The 25759-nt window shown below is 37.8% G+C and overlaps 1 protein-coding gene across 2 annotated transcripts in view; it reads left to right on the top strand.

Annotated features, from left to right (window-relative positions):
• The window catches only part of FUT9 (fucosyltransferase 9), a 99004-nt gene that overhangs the window by 56396 nt on the left and 16849 nt on the right, over positions 1 to 25759 (top strand). Inside the window, exons 1-2 of one of the 2 annotated variants that reach the window (XM_030490071.1) lie at positions 2286 to 2363; positions 4626 to 4743. The exons of the other annotated variant lie outside the window; for it this stretch is intronic. The gene's annotated coding sequence lies outside the window, so the exon portion shown is untranslated. Of the gene's footprint in view, positions 1 to 2285; positions 2364 to 4625; positions 4744 to 25759 lie in introns of those variants that run through there. 2 annotated transcript variants of the gene reach the window in all.

Here is a 25759-nt window from a genome sequence, read left to right as displayed (position 1 = left end):
TTCCCTCACTAGAGTATCCAGGGAGTTTCATCTCATCCAAAAGAGAAAAAGCAAACACCTTCCCCCTGGCTTTTTCCCCCTACAGATGTACCTGCCTAACTCTGTAATTCAAATTATAAACTCAGGAGTGCCCTTTTTCACACTGCTATTAAAAGACCTTTCCACCAACTCAGATACCAGACAAGTCCTTCAGTATTTCATTTCAGGTCAACAAAAGGGTTTTTTTTTTCCAAGTGGATGGCAATCCTTTTGTGGTCACTATAGTGAGAGGTCATTCATTTGTCCCCGACATTGGCTGATTATGGCAGATGATTTCAGAGAATTAGGCACTAATTACAGTGAGCAAGGTTCAGTTCTTTCCACAGTCCCATGCACTGAATTTGGTTTGTATCTTTCCTGTCTCACAAGCAACTTAGCATTGTAGGTGTACATGACCCTTATGTTTTCCTTGCCTAATGCAAGAGGTGATCACTGAAAAAAGGCAACTAATGCAGGCTAAGGCCAGCCACTATAGCAGCCAGCACCATCAATTCTTTCTCCCAGCTCCAATTTAATATTAATCTGCTAACAAATTTGAAATTAAAAATCTAGTCCTGTTATCTGTGTACGGCTATAAAGCATGCCAAATTCCATTGCTCTCTTTTATCCTTAATCACTGTTTAGCTATAGATTTGTTTTACCTTTCTGATCTTTCTCATAAGTCAATTCCTCCATAACTCTTTATTATTTTGCTTCCGCTTCATGGTCTTGCTCTGTTTTCAACAACACTCTCTGAAGCCTTCATGTCCAGAACTGTGTCCTTCTGTGAGTGGTACAGAGAAGTATTCTCTTTTTTTTATTCTTTTTTTTTTAGCTTTTTATTTCTTATAATGCAAAAGAAGCCCTTTGTTACATGCTATTTTGGGTTTATTTATCTTAAAATGAAAACAGGCTTTACCTACAAAAACATAGAAAGCAGTCCTGAACTGGAGCATATTTTTCTCTGATAACCCTGAAAATTCTGGCAGCCTGTATTGTCTTCACCATGGATGACAGCCTTGCTCTTTTCAAAATAAACACCTTCTTTGTTTGTTGGCTGGTCAAATATGCTAATGGCAATTTTGGAGAATTTTGTAAGAGTAAGAATAGTTATACTGATGGAGAACTGAGACAGCAGTGTTCATTTTGCATAACCACTCTAGATCTTGCATTAGCTCTATTCCAGGTTCTAGAGGCACTAACTAAACATCTAATACCAGCTCACAAAACTCAGACAAACTGAAAAAGAAATCTGAGATTTTTTCCATGCAGGTTTTGAGGAGTGGTTGGTATTTTTACATATTTTTCTTGTGTCTTCAGAGATTTCCAACTAAAATTTTGAGGAAATCAAACTAAAAGAGCAGTGTCTCAAAAAGAGAGAAATGTTGTGTGTTAACTTATCAATTCTTCTTCCAAACCTAATGATTTCATAGTAATTTCTTTCTAATTAAAGTGTCATCCATATACTTTTTTAGAGCTTCTCTTTTAGAGCTGTTTGCTGCCATCCGTTTTACATGACGTCAGTACCTTGTCGTCTTTGTCACAAGCTCCAAACCTTACAGTTGCCTGAACTCCTCTCAGGCAGTGCAGTTACCCTTAAGCCACTAGGGACCTCTGCGAAGTTGATCAGGAATTCACCAACAGCATACTTTTGTTTGAAATCACAACCTTAACATTGCCTTTTTCTATGCATGGAATTATTAATTTTCAGTGGAAATTATAAAAATGCCAAATATCCTTTATCTCTATTAACATTTGCTTTCTTGGTGCTCTATTTTTATCTTCTCCTTTGTGTTCTGTTGCTGATTCATGTTTTATAGTACATCAGGCACAATAATGGTCATATGCCTCATATGTGATTATTTTTGTGTTCAAATTTGCTGCGACATTTGCTGGAAACTTTCCAAGATTACAAAGGCAACAAATAATCTCCATAAAACAGAACAGATGGCATGTACCTTTGTCTTTATTATGGCATTGTTGCTCTAGAAATCTACAGGTCCAGATGCTAAGGAAACAATGGAGCTTTGTTCACTCAGACCAATATCTGCTGCTTGTTTCAAGCTGTCTTAAAATTATGGTAAATATGTCATCTTTTTATGGCCCAGTAGCTTGGGTTAATATGTGCAATTGCCTGTCTGCTTTCGTTTTCTCACTTAATTTTAATAAGACAATTGCAGACTCAAATGTAATCTCAAAATAGTAGCATTCAAAAAATCCTATCCTGTTGGTATCTGTTTACAGCTATTGAACTCATATTCAGTTAATATCCATCAAGCTGCTGTGGTGAGTGATGAGAACTGAGCAAGGATTCCTTGTCAGAAAGAGGTCTCAGTTCCCTCAAGGTAAGATAGATCCAAAAAGATATGGGCGATTATATGGTTCTTAGGCTTTAGCTTACATAGATTTTTAGGAGTACATTTTTTACTTCAGAATGCAGCCAATTGCACCAAACAGGCTCGCTTCTACCAAAATCTAGCATAGCGGAGTAATGACACATAAGAATCCCTCCAAAGTTGCTATTGCTCTGCCTTTAAACTTCAAAGCTCAAATACTGATCTCCTGTAGACTAACTTGGAAATCCAATCAAGTCACTTCTGTAACCTGCAAGCTGAATATACAGATGATAGCCACAGATAAACATACCTGGGAGGAAGATAAATAATTACATGCTATGATGAAGAGCAGAGGACTTGCCTCAGAGGCACAGAAAGATATAGAGAAACATGATGATCTCAAGTCAAATGCATTTTGAGAGCAAAATAGGAAAAGTTTCTTCGTCTACATGATGCACAATGAAATCACCTTCTCTGGGAAGTTGTGCAACATTTGAATTTAGTTCAGACTATTCCTTTGTATGAATCACACTTCCTACAAATGTTCACTCACACAAATCAATTCTTGACCCACAGAAAATAGGTCGAAGAACGTTACTTGGGTTGGAAAACCAAAACACTGCCAGGTAGAAAATGCTAGAATCAAGACTGTTTGTCAGTCTTCAATCTACCCTCATGTGAATGCGTATATTAAAACTTTAGTTACATGATTGCATACTATTTTTCCCAAATGACGTCTGACTCACTCTGCACAAAACTTGTAAAGTGATTGAGGAAATAAAGGATCAGCTGTTCAAAAGGCACTATTGTCCTGAAAGAAAGCTAAAGTCTTTTTAGCCAATAGCACAAAAATGATCCAAGAGAAACTGATATTCACTTGACAGAGGTGAAGTGGGAGAATATTTAGAAGTGGCATCAAGGTGTCTAAGTACTGATAAATATTTTACATGGAAGTTGATTGAAATTATGTTTTCCTAAACAAGTATTTGATTTTTTAAGTGCTTATATTATAGAAAGCTTTAAAAGAATCAAGCTGTGTGACTTCTATTAATGTCAGTAGTTGCACAACTACACACCTCTGCAACAGCACAAATATTCCTCCATATTCTATTTGATAATGGCGAATATCCTGCACAGTTTGAAACAAATGATAAGACAGCCCAGTTACACAGACAGATTATGAAGTAATTGTCTTTAGTTGTATTTAACTGCTACTCAGTAAAGCAGCTGGAGAAACAAACATGCTGCTAATTTTAGTGCTAGGAACATAGAGAGCATGGCAACACTAGGATAAGTAGATTGTGGATGATCAGGTAGTTCAGTATATGGAACATAGCTGGAAGATCATTAGACACAGGAAAGTACATCACTTCCATTCAGCCTCAGATGACACTATTTTTCTCTGATTATGATTTACTTACTACCTTATGAAGATTATTCACTATCTGGAAAAGTCCATAGATCACCAAACTCAGGAGACGGGATCTGAGAAATAATGCCAAACACTTTGCTCACTTAGTCCAGAAGAAATCTTGGATGAATCAAAAGCAATCAGTACGACCACCCAGGATTTTTGACAATGTCTTCTGAAGGCAAAAAGAAGAGGTGAAGCAGTGGCCTAAGAGTCAGCTTGACAGACCTTGACAGACAAGATCACGGCATTTCTAATAGCCAGAGCTAATACTTCATATATTCAGGTTTGGGGTTTTTTTTTTCAGTTCCTTGCCAATTTGTAAAATTTCAGTCATGTGAACTAGATTTTTCTGGTTTAGGTGTTTCAGTTCATATATGCTCAATAACACAGCTATTAACGTACCTGAAAAACAAACAAACAAAAAAACAACAACCAAACCAAACCAACAAACAAAAAAACCCCCACTTGAACCCTAGTTAAACTGATAATGCGACATGCCAGACCTGTGCAGACTGAAAAGGACTTTCCCTTTTTCTCCCAGATTCCACAGGTCACTCAGTACTGTGACACTGGGGACGAAGAGCACAAATCTTGTCTCATGTGCGTAATATTCTCCAAGCTTATAATGAAGTTGAAGGCTGATCACAGTAAGAGACAAGATTAATTATTATTATAAGCATTTCATAAACTGGAGGTTTCTTGGACATTTCTAAGCTATTAGATGCTATACCAGCCAATAAAGCTCACTTCTATATCTGTTACCAATCAGCAGTTTAACATCCACCATAGACAGGCCTAGTCAAGTTGATTCATGCGTGCCTGACATAAAGTCTAACTACTCTGCCTTTTATCTACAGAGCAAAGCTCCCAGATCAGGAAGTCTGTTTTAAAGACATTCAGTTTTCCAGCAAGCAAACCATTATGGTATGAATGCACAAAGTAGGTCTAAACAAAAGGAAGAAAAAATCTTCTGAGGTAAGACAGTCATGTCGTAAGGTTCCTGCAAATGATTTAAAATATGAGGCATATAAGTCTCATCTGATTGCCTGCACTTCCAGAATCTGTTAGAGTGAAACAAAGAAACAAAAATTGTGCATTACTCCATTACTTATTTTCTGTCCAGTTATGGAGCTGTTTTACGCTTTGAAAAATAGGTATGCTTTCAGTTGAAATACCTGGGCAATCTTTGCATTGTGCTATTCACAGGCTCTTAATCTGTAAGCAAACAATTTTGTCTTTCCAGTTTCATTCTAAGATTTCTTATGTGCATGTCTTTAAATGAGTCTCAAGTTTTCTATATTGCTACCTAACGTGTTGGTTTGGTTTTATTTTGCCTGCGAAAATTTTGACTTGCATTATTCATTTTGTGGTTTTCTGTCAAAACCAGTTACCAAGCAGAGGTAGCTTCAGTTTTATTTTAGTAAGTCACTAAATAAATATGAATTTGAACTACAACTTTAATTATGCTAGTTAGTACAGAATATTTAACAAAAACTACAGAAACAGATTGTTGAAACAGAAGAGAAGTTGACCTAGGCATGTCATGTCATTATTGTTCGAAATTTGAAGCAGCTAAGCTTTGATCCTGCAAAGGCACGCTCAGAGGTTTAGCTTAACTAACTAACATCTCTACAACGCAAAGTGGCAAGAAGGTGCATAGACCTTTCTAGTACTGTAGCATAAATATGCCTACAGTTAAAACTTAACGTGAAAGGACACAGTGCCACTGTTTAACAGTTTTGAGAGAAAGCAATGAAAATCACTTATTAACTCCATGTTGTTCTCAGCTCATTTTATTTGTTAAAGATAAGTCTCATACAACTAGATTTAAACATTTTATAATTTTCTGTAAGAAAAATCTTCTGCATATAAAACCTATGCTACATGCTACATCACCTAATCTTTTTAGGTAGATAAGAGAGAAATGCATCAAAAAGTCAATTAACTTGTGCTACTTCTAATACTGCCAACTCATTTGTGTCATGTGCCTCTGTTTTAAGGAAAAATAATAGGAAACTGTGAGCAGAATATAGCTGTGAGGTATATAGTTTGCCCTAATACATACAAATGAAAATTCTAGGGCCAACACAGGTCGCACTGCAGAAATATAACAGAAATATAATGTTGCTATGTATCTCAAGAAAGTAGTTCTCAAATTCTAAAATAAGACTTTCCATAAATGTCAGCCTGTCTTCACTGTTTGTGTAGAGTATTCTTTCCCTCTAAGGTCCTGTAGCCTTGGATAGTTGCCAGCCTCTTGGTAAATAACATGATCATCCTTATTCAAACAAATCTCTTGTTGATTTTTATTAAGACTGTTCTGCTATGTATCATATTTACCTACATGTAGCTGCAGTGTCTTCAAGAGGCACAGGACACAAACATGTATGTGGGGGCAAATATTCTTATAAGCCTTGATTTGGGAATTGATTTTGGAATTTGTCATAAACTCTTCACTCATGCAGAACTTCTAGAAGGATATCCAATGCCATTTTTTTATATATATCATATAGACAAGCTACAATGATATTGTTCACATTACAGATACCTAAGCAATGCTCTTGGTTTTTTTTTTTTAGTCAGGGTGCCAAAAATATTAGCACTTATATGCAGGTATGAAGAAAGATGTGTATGCGTCTTAGTTTTGCCTTTTGCAAACCAAAAATCTGGTGCTTGAATTCAAATTGTTCCAGAGTAGTATTCTCTAAATATCTACACAAAGATTATTGTTGTCTTAAAATTATTCCTGTGAAATGCTTTTGCATGTACTTAATTCTACACAACAGTTCAGTAGAATTACCAGAATGCATTAATGTAAATGATAGTTCCTTTAGAAACTTACTGCATTAAGGAATACTAAGAACTTTATAGTATTTTGAATAGTGGAGAAAGGCAAAGTGATTCTAGTTATTAATTTATAGAAATTGTTTGGCTGCTATTGCAAACTATATTAACATCTATTCTGTGTCTTGAAGTAACTTAGTTAAGAAAATATTGTTAAATCATCTTTTGTGAGCTGAGTAGATATATATCATAACCAGTTAAATAAAAGCATATGAAATAGCATAAGAAAAATATATTACAGACTAAGAGAAATAGCAAAAAAGATCAAAAATTAACAACAGCAGGATTAGAATAAATTGGGACAATAGAAAAGAAGCATAAAACTGAAAAAAAAAAAAAGTGAAATGAAGATAACCAGTGGATTAAAAAAAATAAATAAATTCTTAGATATGGTGAATGCCATTTCAGCTAGAAAGATACAGGAAGTTATTTGATCTTTTAAAAGTAAGAGAAGAACTTGTGATGCAAATGACTTTCTCAACTTTTCTGATGAACAATGTGGATTGGCTGTCAATCAGCTTAATGATGCTACAAGAGTAACTATCTGAGGTTGAAGCAGCAGATTTGTTTTATAAAAAGACTAGACATTCACTTTAGACATAAATACATAATTTTTTTTATAATTACTGAATTTTATATGCCAGCTGAACTCACAGGCAGCAAAAGGAGATAAAATGTTATACAGTTGTGAAGGGTTTAGTTCTTAATAAAGACAATTATGTAGTATAGCGTACCTTTTTGTCACAGAACACTAGTAAGTCTTAATCAGTTTTTCAATGATATTTAGACTAATCCTGGCATTTACAGAAATGCTTATTGATATTTTTATGCCTATGTGAACCAAGAAAGAAATAATCAACAACCAGCCCTTTAATGTAGAAGAGCTTTCAGGTCTCAAGAGGCTAGTTGCATTCTGGAAAACATCATACAGGCTGATTCCCATCAAAAGGATTTACATAGTGTCAAGATCAAAACCAAATAGGTTTTCTTGAATGAAGCTGGAGAAAGTAGAAAAAGGTTTACAAGACTCACAAAGATCTTTCCCGAAGAGAGGCTTTCCCAGCAGACCAGAAGCAAATAGGGACCTTGTCATTTGGAGCCAAAGTAGCCATGCCAGTTGTATATATGAGTTAGAAGGTAAGGGAGATAAGTCTATACTAACCTAGATAGATGTATCTTGAAAAACCCATCTCTACTACTAATCATCATGTATCTGACTTTGTGTCCGCGGCCATCCAAATACTTTGCCTGCAATCAACGCTAAGTTTATGAGTAGTTCTGCTGAGTTTAAGTGTAAACATTCAGAAGGTTCAAATGGAAAAATATAAACATTTCCAAGTATAAATTCAAGGTAGCAACCAGGCTTCTTCAAGCAAGGCAGCTTCTTCTGTTTTGAAGATGAGTGTTTTAAGGCAATGTAACTATGCTGGCTTTATGCCTCCTCCTCAATGCAGGGTGAATTCACTTCTTATCTTTCCAATTATCTCTAGGTCGAGCAATACATTTACTGAGTAGTTACAATTGAGGACATTGGCAGGAGACCTCTAGCATGCTCTTTCTAGGGTGAATATTATAAACACAAAGCTCTGTGTTCCCAAGATATGCAAGATACAAGCCTTTCAAGCTTTGGTTTTGAACTGACTCCATGTCTTTTATATTCTTGGCTGACAAGTTGCAACAGCGAAAAAAAAAGAAAAATTATCTCACTAACTTCTTTCCACAGTGAGTTACTGCTTTTTGACTTGGACAATCTTCTGTGACTACTTGCTCCAGCTGAGTACTGTACTCTACAGTCATGTGTCCTTTACATCATAGGAAGCAAAGGTCAGCCAACACTCACTTTGGCAGCCAAGTTCAGGTGCTGGGCTTCAGGGTTCTTATTGTAGTTTAAGAAACATGATTACCTACCACCTTAAGATGCTTACTTGTAACAGAAATAGAGTTGTAGATTCGTCCTGCTCTGGACTGGTTTACTCATCAAAGTGTTTCACCTTCTGACAGGTGAAAATCCCTCCTGCAAATAGAAATCAGCCTGGAGATACTTAAGACCATGCTGGGGAATATTTGTTACCTAGAGCAGTTGTAAAGTACGCTGGAGAGAAAGGGAATAAACTGAGGAGCAGTAGTGAGAGCATTGATTTAGCATGTGGACATAAGGGTTTTCTGTGTTTCTTTTACTCAGATGGCCCATTCCTTCTCACCATTAGTCTGGATTGACACAAGGCATTATTTGCAAAGTGTTTGGCCAACCCAAATGGTATAAACAACAGTGATCCCTCAACTTGCTAGAGAAAATTCTCAGTTCCTCCTTTTGCATTGCCTTTGTTGCCATGATAAGGCTACTTATGGCCACTTGTTCCTCCAAAAGAATTTACGTTGTGTTTTCCTGCGATTGCTGCTAAAGCTCTCATCTTGGGTTTTTAACTAGTCTTCTCACTGCACTTTCCTGCTCATATAAAATAGAGCTGCCAAAATAGTCATGTTGGTTATTATGGCAGGCTCGCCTCTGTATTGATGCTTTACCTTCTTTCCCTGTTTCCTACCACATCAGAGGCAGCCTTTGTGCTTTTGCCATTGCACATCACCTTGGAACATGTCCACCCTTAGTCACTTTGCTGCTATGGTTGGTGGCAAACATCTTTCAGATTCCTCCTAAGCCCCTTAGTGCTGCAATAGATTCCTAAAGTTGATCTTCCCATTAACATCTAAGGACACACTGTGTGGAAATAAACCTTTTTTTAAAAAAATAAAACCCAAACAAAAAAGTACCTAAAAAAAAAGTAAAAAAAAAAAAAAGGGAGCAGACTGCTGTGAATTCACCAGCAAAAGGAATGGTTGATATAGATCTATTTTAAACTCTCTAAAGCAATTTGGACATGCATAATTAAACACATGATCTTGTTGACTGAAAAGAGGATTCGTGCCCGGCGTGCACTAACCCAGTTCCACAGGAGAGATACTGTGTTTATTCATGCCTGTGTGCTCGGTGGATCTTTTTACAAATCAAGCACACCAATGCCAGCTTTCTCATTATATATATACACAAAAATTACAAGGTAGTACACTCCCAGTTGCAATGGTCTAAATCCATTATCCTCATATAATTATAACATTTGTTGTGTCATTCCTTCTAATCACCATGCATGCTCAGAGGAGGGGTCTTCCCCTGGGCCGTGATCTTTTTGACCTGTGGGTGTGATTTTTAGTATTATAATGAAGGCAGTTCACTTCAGGACACCTGAAAAGTTAGTTTCATTGCAAAGTTAGGTAATCAAATGGTCACTTTGCCAAAATGTCAAATAACTCATCCTTTAGTATTACCAATCTCGAATTTTCTCCCTTCATCTTTCAAACAAGACCAGGATCTGGTTTTGCCCATGAATTCCTTATTGTTTCAAGAGGTTCACTTTGTCCCAGGCCCAAGATGCAGTAACTATGTAACTATGGCTACCAATTGCAGGTGCACAATATACTAAACAATCAGAGAATTATAGAATGGTTAGGGTTGGAAAGGACCTTAAGATCATCTAGCTCCAACACCCCTGCCATGGGCAGGTAAACCTCCCACTAGACTAGGTTGCTCAAGGCTCTCTCCAACCTGGCCTTGAACACTGCCAGGGATGGAGCATTCACAACTTCTTTGGGCAACCTGTGCTAGTGCTTCCCCACTATCACAGTGAAGAATTTTTTCCTCATATCCAACCTAAATCTCCCCTGTTTAAGTTTAAACCCATCACCCCTTATCCTATCACTACAGTCCCTAATGAGGAGTCCCTCCCCAGCATCCTTGTAGGCCCCCTTCAGACACTGGAAGGCTGCTATGGGTCTCCAGGCAGCCTTCTCTTCTCCAGGCTGAACAGCCCCAACTTTCTCAGACTATCTTCACACGGGAGGTACTCCAGCCCTCTGATCGTCCTCATGGCCTCCTCTGGACTTGCTCCAACAGCTCCATACCCTTCTCATTTTGAGGGCACCAGAAATGTACACAATACTCCAAGTGAGGTCTCACGAGAGCAGAGTAGAGGTGCAGGATCACCTCCTTCGACCTGCTGGTCACGCTTCTTTTGATGCAGCCCAGGACACAGCTGGTTTCTGGGCTGCGAGTGCACACTGAAGCAGGCTCATGTTCAGTTTCTCATCAACCAACACCTCCAAGTCCTTCTCTGCAGGGCTGCTCTGAATCTCTTCTCTGCCCAATATGATTGATATATCATGATATATCAATCTTGCTTCTGCTATCTTTGTCTTATCTTTTGCAGCAATCCTTTATTTTATCTTGGCTCAGACAAATCATTCCTTGTGGCAAATTTTCCACCTGCGTGTGAATGTTCTTAATACAAATACAATCAAATTTCTGCTCTGATGGGGTCCTCCAGGAACCTGCCAAAAGATATGTTATTTCTATGCTATTTTAGAAACTATAACTAAGTGGTACATCAGCTGGCCAAACCCATACACCTTTTTAAAGGAGAGGGTTCTGTGCTCATGTGGTTTTTGCAAAATATTAAAGAAGTTTGAGCCACCTCATGACCCAAATCAGCTCAGTTTTGAAGTAGGCTCTGCCTATCATCCATTACATAAGGTAGACAGCACTCTTAATAGAAAAGTGCAAGGCAAATTTCACTGAATTAATAACATTCATAATAAAATATATCATATACAAAAAAGTATTTCAGGTTTCCAAATGACCTAAATCATCTCTGTGTGGTATGTGGTGGGGGGAGGGAAGTGACAATTTTTCTGGTAATATATAGCAGCACAGATTAGAGACATCAGGAAATGACAACTTACATTTGCAGTCTTAACCTTATTCTTTTCCACGTGTTTTATAGTACAGTCACTATCTCCATGCATTTCAGTATTTCTCAGATAATGTAATGCTCTCTGACTTTATGTCTTTTCTATACATATTAGCTAACATTTAAAACAAAAAAGGTCTTTAAAACAACACCACAAGAAATCTTAGAACCCCAGTCTGAAACCCCAATTTTGCAGATGTCTCTGAAGAAACTTACCTTTAATTTTTCCATTTATGATCTCTGAGAGCATCGAACTTGCTAACCCAGTCCCCAAGCTCACATTTGCACAAAGTAAGTCAAAAACACCTGAACAAATGCATACACTAAGCAATCTGACCTTGACTCTGTACTATGTATATTATACTAGTGATGACTTTGTAAACTGCTGTTTCAGCTGAGCTAATGGTTATGATTCCTAGATGAGATCAGACTGAGAGCTCATGAGAATGTGGGTGACTGAGAGCTAATACGATATGGGATGGAGCAAAAGAGAACAAAGACACACACTTTTTACTTCTCTGGCAGGGTAAACAGAGACACTGAGATAAAAGTCTGTTGGAGCTTGGGGAGTGGAAAAAAATGCCATCTGTAAATGTAGAGAATTGAGAGGGTTTGTGCTGCCTTTTTTCAATATTTTGTGTTAGAAACTGCTCAGGGTATCCAGGAGACTCCTCACTGGTAAACCTTACTATAGCAAGTAGCTGTTAATTTCATTTTAAGTTAGCATGTTTACCTGCAGTACAATTTTTGCATTATAAGCACATATCTAATACATGTTCTAACCCAAGAGTTCTTCAGGTGCTTGAAGGTAAGGGTGTACAGCATAATTGTTATCTCCTGGAGCTGTGCCCCAAAGCCTCCTGTGCATTTGGCGCATTTGGCACAGGCCTAGCTGTATCCTTATAGCAGACCAAAAAGATGCAAGCTTCAACATTAACTTGAAATGCTTGCCCTATACAGCAGCAAGCTGGGAATGTTCAAAAGGCTTTGACCTCAGTTTTGAAATAGAATGTGGCATAATCCAGAGAAAAATAGAGACTAATCAAGAGCAACACTGAGGCACTTACCAAGATAGTCAACAGCAGTGAACTAAGTGAAATCTTTTAGTGTGTACAAAGCATACAAAAATCAACATTTTTCGTAACCTTTACAAACTTAAATCTTCTCTTTAAGTTTGAAAAGACCTAAACTACAATTGAAATACTTAATGGTTCCAAAATGCTTACGAAAGGGGAAAAAAAAATTAAAAAAAGTTATGAGTCTGCAAAATAAGATACTTGATGTTCTGGTTGTATTTCCTGGAGTTTGGACTGGAGAGGTGTGACAAACACATGGGAAACTTTGACAGAACATAAAAAAAAGGGATAAACATCTTGTGCCTTTTTAGTATTCTAATTGCATTGCTTCCTTCTGTTGCTTCAAATCACATCTGACAGTTAGATTAATCTGATAGATTGCAAATGTGTATCCAGGGCTGCAGATGTAATCGACATGTTAAGAATATAATCATATTCATCTGAAGTATTGGCATCTTGTCATCCTAAGGGCATCCCCAATTTTTTGACCTGTAAGTTGGAAATAGTGGAGGTTTTTCCTTTGCTTTCTTAGTTTACAAAACATATTTGGGCTTTATTTATTATGTGGTTCAAATCAGTCCTTTTCGCTTATCATGGCCAGTGGGTCTGATGTCCATAGCTGTCATTCAACAATATGAAATTGTAATTTCTTCCTCCCTGTATTAGTTTTTGTGAATTTCATAATGTTCACACTGACATATGTTTAATTCTGTATGAGCTTGATATAAAAGGTTATGATTCTGTCCTGAAAAGACATGGTTTTTCTTAATCACAGTAAAACTTATTTATAGTTTTGCATGTCACTAATACCATTTTAAATGACAAAAATGAAATTATCATTTTAATTGAATAAGTAAACAGCAGTCTTTGTTCCCTACTTTCTAATTATTTTATTCTGACATTTTCTTTGCTGCAACACTATCATAAAACATATTTGGATCTGTGTTTATTGTGAACAGCTTTTATTTTCTGAGGTTTTTTTCATTTCATGTTTACAACGGCCTGTTTGCATGATGGAATTTAGATCCTGGGTTAGTGCTGGCAGTTAATCAATAACAAGCTCCTCAAAATCTGCAACACTCTAGCTAGTGACACTGTTCTTTAAATTTTTATTTTGAAAGAAGCTAAATAAGACATGTAAAGACAAGAGGTGTATATACACTACCCTCCACCTTATACCAGTTCAAGTTATACAATTCATTTGAGTCTACAGACAAGGTGTAGAATGCTTCTGATGTTGTTGCACTTCATACTTACTGCTCATGACAATGCATCTATGTACTTACATATTTTATGTGATAGCATTAGATTTTTCTCTGTGCTAAAGAAAATGCTTTTTATAATGATATTAGACTTTTCTCCATGAAAATGTGGATTTCTTTTTCTCTTTACTGGACAAAAAAACCTTAGCCCTAGGATGACTTTTCACATTGGTGATCACCACATCTGGGATCTTGTTAGCAAGAAGAAAAAGCTGGCAGGATTTACCTTACAGATTTTGATCCTCAGATTTCATAGGCTCTGAATAAGGCTCTCTGGTGGGCTTAGTTGCCCTCAAAACAGTAATTTCTGTTCTATGTGAGAAAAAGTAGTGCAATTTCATGTTACATTTTTCTGGCTGCCTAGTGCATGATTGTCTCTGAGCAGCAGTCATGCAAGAACTGAGCTGCTTCAGAGCTATGCCTGGTTTCACTCTTTTTCATGTTGCAGAACTAGCAGGACTTTCGCTTCCTCATCAAGACCAAGAAATACAAGTTTCCCAGGCAGCTGGGGGTGAGAATCCCTATTTACTGCAGAGCAGGATCTAGGGTTATCAGAAAGAGTTTCCAAGTCCAAAGGTGATACAGATACAGAGAGATTCAAATCACAGGTGGAAGACCTTTCCTACATGGCATTTACACAGGTTAGGGTATTTAAAATTATCTATGTTTATACTGCCACACTCAGAAATGGAGTTCACGGAAAGTAACAAAATAAGAAAAGTCATTTAGACTGTGTATTGAAGCTTCATGAACCCTTACAGACAAATCCTTTCATGTAGCGTAATCTTTGCTCGCAGCAGCATTGCAAGATCATAGGCTAATTTATGTCTGTTACCCCTGCTTTAAACATCACAGTGGTTGGTCTCCCAAGGCTCCTGCAATTAATCTTCCTTTCACAGGGGACCTCCTTGTTCATGAAGACATGAATCAAATGCATTTGTAAAAATTTCATATTAAGATATGAGGTTGATATACTCCCCTTTTAGTGGCGTCATCCTCAGACATGAGAGTAGCAAAGGTAAAACCGTTGGATTTCTCTCTTGTCTATTCTAAATCTGTTGGGTGCCTTGCTAGAAAAGAATGGAGTCTTGCTTTCTCTTCTTTTCTCCAAAGTAATTGCATGAGTTCTTTGTTCTTCAAACTGTGCCTCAGCTCTACAGTAAAAATCACTTTTCCTTGCATGTATGTAGGGAGAGACCACAGATGAGCTGTAAGCTAACCTGGGCTTTACTGTGTGCTTTGACCATAGTCAGGAGCAGGACGTTGGTATGTAGGACTCATCTTAGGATATGGTCACAGATATACCAATCATATACTCAACACCTCATTCCTTTTAATAACAGAAATGATACATGCCACCTTGTGTTGACAGATAAATCAGGTGGGAAGTTAAACTTGCTTCAGTACCTGATGCAAACCTTACATCAGGCGTTTAAAGAAGTTGAAGACCTTTGCCAACATACCCCAATCCAAAGTAATAACTCATGAAGTACAGTCAATAACAGCAAGAACGTGTTTGGATTAAAAAGACCATTTAACTCTGTATATTGAATAGAACTATGTCGGAAATTTTTAAAGACTTTTTTTGGTAATTACTTTTTGGTTCAAAATGGCAGTACTTGTACATCACTCCGAACAACGCATCGGCATCAATGAGAGTGCATTTGGCACACTTCTGGGGCATATATGCAGCCTTTTTCTTTTAATTACTGCTTGAGAGGTTTGCTTAATATGCTATGTGAGGTAGCCAAATTCAGCAGCTGTGTGGGCTAGACCTGTGTTTCAGAAGCCCAGCACCTTCAAAACAAGTATTTTCTGTTGCCTGTGAGCATACTCTCCAGCTCTGACAAGCAGCAGAAAGTTGGGGGTTTTTTACATCTCCTGGACCTGCATTCTAAGCCTGCAGTCAATGTGCTCTGTGTTGATTTTGGTTATTTTTTAAACTGTTAGATTGTGCTAAATATACATTATCTGAAAGATACCCTTAACTCATCCTTCTGTGGAACTGGCAGGTGCAAGCAACAAAGGTAGACTTGCACATTATTGTTCTCTGCTGCCTCTAAGAGTAATTTGGGTATTAATTAGATTTAAGAGCCAAGAGAAGGACTTCACATTTGTTGCTCAATACATTTCAGTCAGGGTAGTTGTTGGATGAAGGACTATAAAAAGTGAAGATTTTTCTGCAATAAATTAGCCAGGAAATAATTTCAGATCTCAGTAATAGCAAAATAATGTTAATCATCTGTCATACTCTGCAATTCTATGTGTATTCCATCTGAAGATCTAAATATTAAATAATTAATCCCCACAACCTCTCAGCAAGTTGACTGTCATTATTTCCATTTCACAGATAAACTGTGGAGCAGAATAATTAAATACTTTGGTTAAGGTCACACAGTAGTCTGCTGAAGATGTGAAAATAAACTTAAACTCTGCTGATTCCCAGTTTGGCTCTTTATCCAGTCTTTTTCTGCAACATCTCTCTCACTCATGGTACATCTCATGCATAGTCTAAATTAGAAGCATCGTTAAGAAGGGAAGTTAATTACCTTCTCTCCTTTAAAAAGTATTTGCTGATTTTAATATTGAATATATTCAAGCAGTTTTCTCATGCAATTATGATGGCAAAAAAATCAAAACACAAATCTGAAAATAATCATTCTGTTTTTTCATGTTTTCATGGTAAAAACAGCCAATAACACCCACAGAAATTTTATTAAGACAAAGATTACCAAATACAGAGGTTTAATTGGATTCCATTTTCAAACATATCAAAGCCCTAAAAGACTAGCACTTACATTCTCCTTCTTTATTTCTTCTCCATAACATTCTAAGCAAACCCGTTGTTATGAAAATTAAAGCACTGTTTGAACCACCAAAAGCTTTATATTTTTCTGAAGAAATGGGAGGGTAGTTTTTAAAAGCATGTTATGCAACAATTTCTAAACTCTCATTTTCAAAAGTACAAGGGTTGGAGAAGGCAGTATTTGAAGGTATGAATGTTAATCACTGAATACAATAATACCCAGAAACTTTACAAAATTCCCCCTGGCACATTAGCTGAATTTTTAAGTTTTGACATAAAAGGAGAACATTTAACCTATAGACACTTCATGTTCTTAAATTCAAACATTTAGGCACCTGTGAGATATTACACCCTCTCAGCTGCCACATAGGCTTCCCCTGTCTGGAGATCTCTGCATTCAAGACTTTGCCATTGAAGTCTTCAGCATAAAAGTCCATATAGTGGCTTCTGAGCTCTGAGGAAACCACACACCCTTTTACCACGATTGAACTGTTGAAAGCCCAGGGTCATACTATTACCTTGCTAGGATTCTCAAATCCAAATGTGTTCTCCCCGTGCTACCTGCATTCTTGGACCTGATATTGCCATTTTTGGAGCATTCCTGAGCTTCACATGAGCCAGCATGGAGAGAGGAGAAGGATATCTGTTTGACATGTAGCTGAAAGTACTCACCTACAATGCCATGATATGTAAATCTGTTTTATTTGACGTTTTGAAGCAGAGATTTACATCTTCTGCAGGCTCTCACATAAAGCTGCTGTATTCTGGGATACATCACGGATGGAGAATATTTGTCTCCACCACCATACTGTTTTGGTTAGGTTCATGTTTTGCTACAGTAGTTAAACATTTAAGTTTCACCTGGAATACACGAAGACCTTTATTTCTGAATATTCTGAATAAAGCCAGATCACACATAGAAGGGATTTGGATCTGATTCTCCTATTTCCAGAACAGTGTTATAGACAGCTGCTCATTACATCCCCTACCTGCCAATGCAGAAAGGACTGACCTTGCTTTATACACTTGACTCCAAAAGAGGATTGATGACTCTACAGCCCCAGGGGAAATAAAAAATAAGCATCTACTTTCCCTCCCAGACAGTTATTTTATGACAAGCTGAATTACTTACTGAGATTTCTATCTCTCTCCTTTAATATAAGAAGTGGATTATAAAATCAGCTTTGAACAGACACCTAACTTTTAGGAAATTGAAGTCCCCAGGTTAATTAAAATGCCTAGGTTAGTTTTGAAAATAGTGGTGGATTTCTAAACCATATGGATGACAGGATGACTAAGTTTATAAAACAATATTATGAGTTTACAAACAGCATATTCTTACAGATTTGTAATGGACAGTGTCAAAGTTACAGTACAGAAAAATGCGTTAGCGGTGATCACAGCTGTAATTGCTCTGAATTGGAAATCATGATTTGGGGAAATAATCTGAATTATCTGAGAGAAGAGAACTAAGGAAGCAGGTAGGGATAACTTTTGCTTTAGGGATAACTTTGCTTTAGCGGAGTCCATCCCAACCAAAACCTTTGTAATCTTTTTCAAAATATTCCTTTGTTATTGTGTCTTAATAACAACAGGTCACAATGGCATAACAAAACAGTAACATGCAGTAAGGAGTTATCACAGGAGAGATATCCATAAATACTTTCTTTCTTTTTACTACTGCATATCTGCCACAGTCTGCTTCTTTGTCTTCCTTTCTTCCTATATTTTTTTTTTTTTTTTAGATCCATGCAGACTAAAAAGCATTTGAAACATCTCTGAAAGTAATGAACAGATGAACAGAGACTGCTGATACTAGCTACTCCTCTTTCAGAAAATGGAGTGATAGATTGGGTCATTTTCCTGTGATGACTATATCTTTACTTAACATTTGCTTTTTTATAGCATATTGTTTGTCTTTTCACAAAGTCTCTAAACATACAATCTACAAAGGGAGAGAAAACATAAAAATAATAGCGGTACTACATATAAGCTTGGAGTGTTTTTACCTACTGTGCTCTTCCTCTGTATCCATCTATCCTTTCTTCATATCACCTTGAGACTAAGAACTGCTTCTTTCAGGCATTCAAGTCATACTGGAATAGAGGTTATATTCTACCAAATTAAAAAGCTTGATGTCCATAAAAAAAGTGCATGACAATCTTTCTGATGGCAAAACCTTTACACATAAGTGCTGTGTAGTGTATCATTACCAGTACATACCTTCTGTGAGCAAGTTCTGACCTCCTTGCCCTCTTGCACAAATTAATAGAAGCGCTAAAAAACTATAATTTCTAAGGACTGTCACAGTATTCATGCTATATAAGGTTTGTGCTGTATAACTGTTCTGGCCATACTCAAGAAGCAAGCCAGCTCTGCTCCGGGTTGTGTTTTAGAGCATTAGCACAGACAGTTTTCCTGAAGGACATAGATTACAGCTTGTGCTCACATGATATCTCAACCTAAATGGCTTACTTTGGGCTTATTTGGAGGGCACACATGCCGAGGCTACGATCCAATGATATGGACATACCAGAGGTGCAGCTCAGTTTCTTCTGCAATCAGTACAACCCATTTCATGCACTTGACATGATAACGATATTAGGAAGTAATTTGATTGATTACTTTTCCCTTTTTATTTTTCCAGTCTGCTGGATCTCATCTGTGCTGATTTGCAAGCCCAAAGCTGCCACAGATCCCAATTACTCACTTAATAGAGGATTCAATCAGTACAAGGGAACCAGTCTTAGTTACACTGAGATAAACCTCTCCTTGTTAGTATAGAGGGAGATTTTACTTATGTAAGATAAATCTTTCATTCATAGCAGAATTTAATACCAGCCCAGTCATTATGATTTCCACAGTTACTTGGAAAAGGAGGCTTGTTTACAGGCTAACTATGCCTTAGAGATAGCAGCACTTCCAAACCTACGCTGTAACAGTCAGCAATCCTTTGGAAGCAATTTTAAAAACTGATATCTTGATTGAGAGTTAAGATTGAAAATCAGAGGAAAATCTGTGGAAAAGAGTAGAATGTGAATGGGGAAGCATTTCGGAAGACTTGCTGCAGATCAATGTTCTGTTCAGAACAGAGAGTTCTGATGGTTGAAGATGAGATTCCTGCCCAAGAACAGATCTCAGATCACTTTTAGCTATTTATAGCATAAGTAGCTCTGAAACATTTGAGGTTTTTTCATTTCAGGATATCTTTCTCTAGCAGAACAAAAGTTCTATGTATTTTTGCACTATTACAAACTAAACTCATTCTTCATTTTACTTCATGTTTTAGAAGTGAGGGCAGTGATTTTAGAATTGCTGGCAAACCACGGGCATTGTTTTCTTTACCAAATGGCAATCCTGTGCAGACAGCAGTGACATACCATTCTCAGGGAGGAGAAAAGCTTAAGCAGGAAGAATCTTTGCTTCACCAGTGGCCTAGTCCTGGAGTACTGAACAGAAAATGCGACACTGCACTACAGAACTTCATGAATCATTTTAGGAGAAAAACAAAAAAAAACCCCACCCAAAACTATGCAGAAAATACACCGTAGCTCATCCTAACTAGCATAGGCTTAACACGCGGTAAAACAGCACAGGAGCATCTAATCAATGGCAAATTTCTCCAAATTGTAGCAGTCATCCTGTGACAGTAATAGTGCTAGAGCAGTTCAGACCATCTCTGATGAGTTCCAAAATGCAGAGAATTTCACTCAAGCATTTTTCTTCTCTGGGTCTACTCAATTGCTGAACCAGTTCCTAATGAAGCATTGCAGCCAAGTGTATTCAGCCTAATTTTGCTCAAGACACAAAGTAGTCTGCAGTCATGGTTCAGATCTGTGTGACATCTAAGGAAAAGAAAAAAAAAAAGTAAAAAAAAGAGCATTTGTTTGAGATGATTTCAAACCTTCACATTAAAAGTCCTCTGCCTTGAGAGAACAAGAATCGAGTTCTGTAAACTGTATTGGAAGTAACAAACAGTGAAACTCTGGAGCTGCTTTCCCACAGTCCCATAATAGGATTTCTTTTAATCGGTACTGCATTTTTTTCCTCTCTAGTTTTTGGAGGACACCAGGTTACTTTTTGAACCTTTGTTCTACAGCTGTGATTCCTAGAAATTTATTTCCTTGGGAAAATGAAAGTTCTGTGCATTCACAGTGCTGCAGTAGCCAGGAACATAAGGCTTCCCGGGGAAAACATTTGTAGTATGTCCATGGTGTGGGAATTTTTTTGGGTGAATTCATTTGCATGTATGCAAGCATACAGGAAGGATACCAACGGACATAAATTATATTTTCTTGCTGTTTCTTTACTATCATTGGATGTTATCTGGTTCCAGGGGTGAGATACACTGAAGTCTGGCAATTCTCATGCATATTTAATTGCTCCTCAATAGCTATCTAAGCTAGAGCAGTTCATAGTGATGCGCACCTTCCTGCCACATTTAGCTGTTCAGATCTATGCTCTACAGTGCAGTTGGGATGTTGAACAGGCTAGGATTATTTAGAGATGTTGTTCAGCTGCTTGATTGCCATAATACTACTTGCCTCATCAGAGACATTTTGATTGGAAATCTGCAGTATGAGTCACAAAGGACAATGTTGATGTAATTAGGATGCTAAAATGACAGTGACAGAGTGTTAGTCGAGCTGTGGGAATGACATTCAAATAGTAGGTTTCATACTCTGTATTTACAATGGAAATACACCTTCAGACTTATGATGCATGGTAGCAAACATCTGCCATCATTAATACACAGAAAGTGGGCCTTATTATTCAGGGCATAACAAAACAGCTTTCAAAGTTGCCAAGCAAAATGCAAAGTGCTGATTGAGGACCAGGGAAGCCCACATTTGTGGGAGATGTGCCCATATCTTTTCGCACTTAGAAGAAAGTTCTTCTGTTACCCCTCCTTATCCCACCATTTGGAAGTGTTCTGCTTAGGACACTTTTCCATTAAAGTCCAAAGACAGAAGGCTAAGAATTGCCTTCACTGTATTGAAAACCAGCTGGATGGCAGCACCCAAAGGGTGGCGGTAAATGGTGTCACATCTAGTTGGCAACCAGCCCCTAGTGGTGTCCCTCAGGGCTCGGTATTAGGGCCAGTCTCGTTCCATACCTTCACTGATGACCTGGATGAGGCGGTTGAGTGCACCCTCCGTAAGTTTGCAGGTGACACCACATTGGATGGGAGTGCCTGCTGCTGCATTTGGGCCACAACAACCCCATGCAATGCTACAGGCTTGGGGAAGAGTGGCTGGAAAGCTGCTCAGTGGAAAAGGACCTGGGGGTGCTGATTGATGCTGGCTGAACATGAACCAGCTTGTGCCCAGGCAGCCAAGGCGGCCAACAGCATCCTGGCCTGTATCAGAAATAGAGTAACCAGCAGCACCAGGGAAGTGATCATCCCCCTGTACTCAGCACTGGTGAGGCTGCACCTCGAATCCTGTGTTCAGTTCTGGGCCACTCACTACAAGAGAGATACTGAGATGCTGGAACACAACCAGAAAAGGACAATGAAGCTGGTGAAGGGTCTGGAGAACCAGTCTGATGAGGAACAGCTGGGGTTGTTTAGTCTGGAGAGGAGAAGGCTCAGGGGGGAACCTTATCGCGCTCTACAACTACCCGAAAGGAGGTTGCAGTGAGGTGGGGGTTGGTCTGTTCTCCCAGATAACAAGTAATAAGACAAGAGGAAATGGCCTCAAGCTGCATCAGCGGAGGTTTAGACTGGATATTAGGAAAAATTTCTTCACATAGAGGGTGATCAGGCATTGGAACAGGTTTTCCAGGGAAGTGGTGGAATCACTGTCCCTGGAAGTGTTCAAAAACTGTGCAGACAAGGCCCTCAGTGGCATGGTTTAGTGTTGGTCTTGGCAATCCTAGGGTAATGGTTGGACTTTATGATCTGGAAGGTCTTTTCCAACCTGGTTGATTCTATGATTCTATGATCTATTTTCCAAGCCTCCCTTTCTTTGCTGTAACTAAGTGATTTTTCTCCTTTTGCAGCTACAGCAGGAATTGCTTTAGTGTGCTGTTTTCAATTTGGTATTAGTTATTCTCTGTATTATTCTGTGTCTTTGTTTACTATGCTGCTTTTTGTGGTATCATAGCCTGAATGGTTTGGGCTATAAATATCTTGATAGCTTAATGGTCATATTTATACTGTGCCAACCATTAGGGTAACTTTAAGAACAGCACTTCCCATTTGGCAAGGTAAAAACATATTAAAAGTGAGGCACAGCATGGAGCCCCACTAAACATCAGAGCAGGACCTGTGTCAGCTGGATGTCAGGCCAGAGCAGGACTCTGGTACAGGCTTACTGGGGAACACAGGAAGAACTGACTTGGTGGTTCAGAGCAGCATTATGTGGTGGCAGCACTGTCACCTGCACCTAGAATCTTCCAGAAGACCTGAGAAGCAGAGCAGGGAGGGAACTGGGGTTAGAAGTAGACAGAGCTGAACACAGGTGGAAGAACATAATGCCTCTTATTTCAAATCAGGCATTTACATAGCAATCTACATGAAGACTACAATCATAGGTCCAGAAAACGTATGCAAAACACCAGTGTTATAACTAAATTAATGGGATTTTAATATATGCTCATTAATCAGGTGAAGATTCCGCCTGAAAGCATCGATGGTCTGGATCCTGCAGACATTTTTAACTTCGAGTGTCTGCTGCTGGGGGAATGAGGAATAACTCTAGTAATGAATAATTAGCAGAGCAAGGATGGTATGAAGTGCATATAAGATTAAGAAATAAGTTTGTAGGAAATGTCAGGGATGTAATACATGCTGTACCATGTCTCCGTGAAAGTAACTAGCAACCTTAGTCAAGTATACACTTGTAGGCATGGAAATTAATTCTGCATGGCAAATAACACAGTAAAGCCATAGATCTTCAGTTCTGAATTGATAATACAGAATAAATAACACAGTAGGATATGTATGTAATACAAAATGTGTTTAACAAACAAAAAACACTATCAAGAAACTGCTTCTATTCTGCAACCTTTACTTAGGGCGAGTCTAAAGATCCTGTTTTTCCTGAACCTCTTGAAGTCCTAAGGTTTCCAGTTCTTTATCTAGCTCTAGTTATCTGAGCACTGATAATCTTTCCCCTCTCTGAGGAGTAATACCAGAAATAAAAAAATGCATTGCTTCCAAGTCCTTTTCTCCCAGCCTTCTCACAGGACTTTATTCCAGCAATTTCTATGTATCTAACAACTGTTGGATTAACGTGTTGGGCCCTATCAAGAACACTCAAAGTTCTGTCGATGTGCCTTAAAATGGGCAAATACATAGAAAATAGCAAACTCTAAATCAGGACAAAGAATAGGAAAAGTGACATTGGCAGTAGTATTAGATTAGTTCAGTAAGTTTTTAGGATGCTCCTGGAACTGCCAGATTTCCCTAATTGTTGCTAATTCTGAGAAAGGTTGTGATATTGCCCCCAAAAGGAATGAAGTAAAGATGAAAACAGGGTCAGAGGATGAAGAAAAGATCTTTTTTCAGTAGCAGTAGAACAAAAAAAGAAAGAGGTAGGTAGGTAAGAGAGTGGGTTGAAGCTGTTCTTAATAAGAATCACAATGTCCAAGACTGAGACCATGAAGCTATCACTATAATCATCCTGGTTTAGAGGTTACCAGTATAGGACCAGTGAGGAGACTGAAATTTTCGTAAGATATCTCAGTGGTATTGTATGTGTGCATGTTACAGCTACAAGTTTTTAAGCAGATTTTTTGAGGTACCCTTATCTAAAAGCTTAGGGGACACTGGGAAGCATGGTACTTTTCTGGGTGCTTGCTGCTAGAGCAACAGTTGCTGGATTATCTTGTGATGGAAACTGCTAATTACTCAGGCTACATCTATATCAAGTAGAGATATATTTCTTCTACCCTTGCTTTGCTTTAGAAGGTAATCCAGTTGAATAGCTCAAGGAGAAAGACATGGTGCTGTTGTCATATCCCATCCTGTCAGCATGTGACACTGTGCTCCTGTCCTTCAGGCTTGACAGGGGGTGAGAAATCTTCCAGCCATTAAGTGTATCATAAATTGATAGCTGGAATGATTTCTTTTCCTCTGAAAATTTTTGCGATATTGAAAATGTTCTCATTTTTATCAGAGTAAAATTGAAATCTTTCAAACCATTCCCTCCCTAATGAGGTCAGCAGGTATTAAAGCAGCTATGGGCTTCCCCGAAAATTTGTTCAAAATCTTACAAAAAATATCCCAGAGAAAATGTTAACAAATGTGGCATTCTCAAGATACGTTTTAGTTTTGACAAACTGATAATGGACAAAAAAAAAAAAAAAATTAAACATTTTGTGATCAAGTCTCCCTGAATTTTCATAGATCAAAATACAGTTTTATGCCCAGTGCATCAGAATCCAAAATCATTTGAGAATCAATGTATGGAGAGAGAATAGGAAACAAAGGGCACTTAGTTCACCTTGTCCAATGAAAACAAGAAAGTAATTTCCAACATAATTTACAGAAACTGTCCAGTGAATTTGAGTTTGTCCTCCACTAGCAGAGAAAAACAGCTTATACACTGCAGAAATCTGTAAAAGAAATAAAAAATCTTTCCTCTGCATTCCAAACAATAATAGCAGTGGAAACATTGCTATTGTTTTTAGCTTTTGTAAAAGTCAAGTTATTCCAAAGCTAAATTCTGTGCCACATTTGCCTGAACACTATTCCTTTTATGTAGTTTCCCTTATATGTGGCAGTTAAATAAAACAGTGGTGTAAAATCCCAATGGAAAAATAAATCTAGCTAGAGCAATCATACTATCAACACATCAGCTCTGCAAAACTCTGTCTTGCTTCCTTGCACAAAATGACAATTTAAAGTATCTTTGCAGAAGTCTCCTGGGAGATTATCATATTTTGTTCTCTATTTAGAAAAGAAAAAGAAAATCTTTGAGAACCTATTAGAAGTCTCCTAGTGAAATATTTACAATTCAGCTCAGCATTATATGGCAGTTTCAGAGAAGATGAAATGTAATTTATTTCATTTTACTTTCATCAGCAAGCAAAGGTCATCCATCCAAAACCAGCTTTTCTGGATGCACACATTTCATTTGTTATCATCTTAAATAACTCAGAAATGCAGTCAAATTCCAATATCTGTCAATCGCACACAAGTTCTGTTAAATAATCTTTTACTTTCTGTTTAAATGCTTACCCCATGGACATTGAATA

The sequence above is a fragment of the Strigops habroptila genome, chromosome 6 (assembly GCF_004027225.2).
Source record: "Strigops habroptila isolate Jane chromosome 6, bStrHab1.2.pri, whole genome shotgun sequence".
NCBI classification, from domain to species: Eukaryota; Metazoa; Chordata; class Aves; order Psittaciformes; family Psittacidae; genus Strigops; species Strigops habroptila.
The sequence above is the reverse complement of the archived record's forward strand: the minus strand, read 5'-3'. Positions and strand labels throughout refer to the sequence as shown.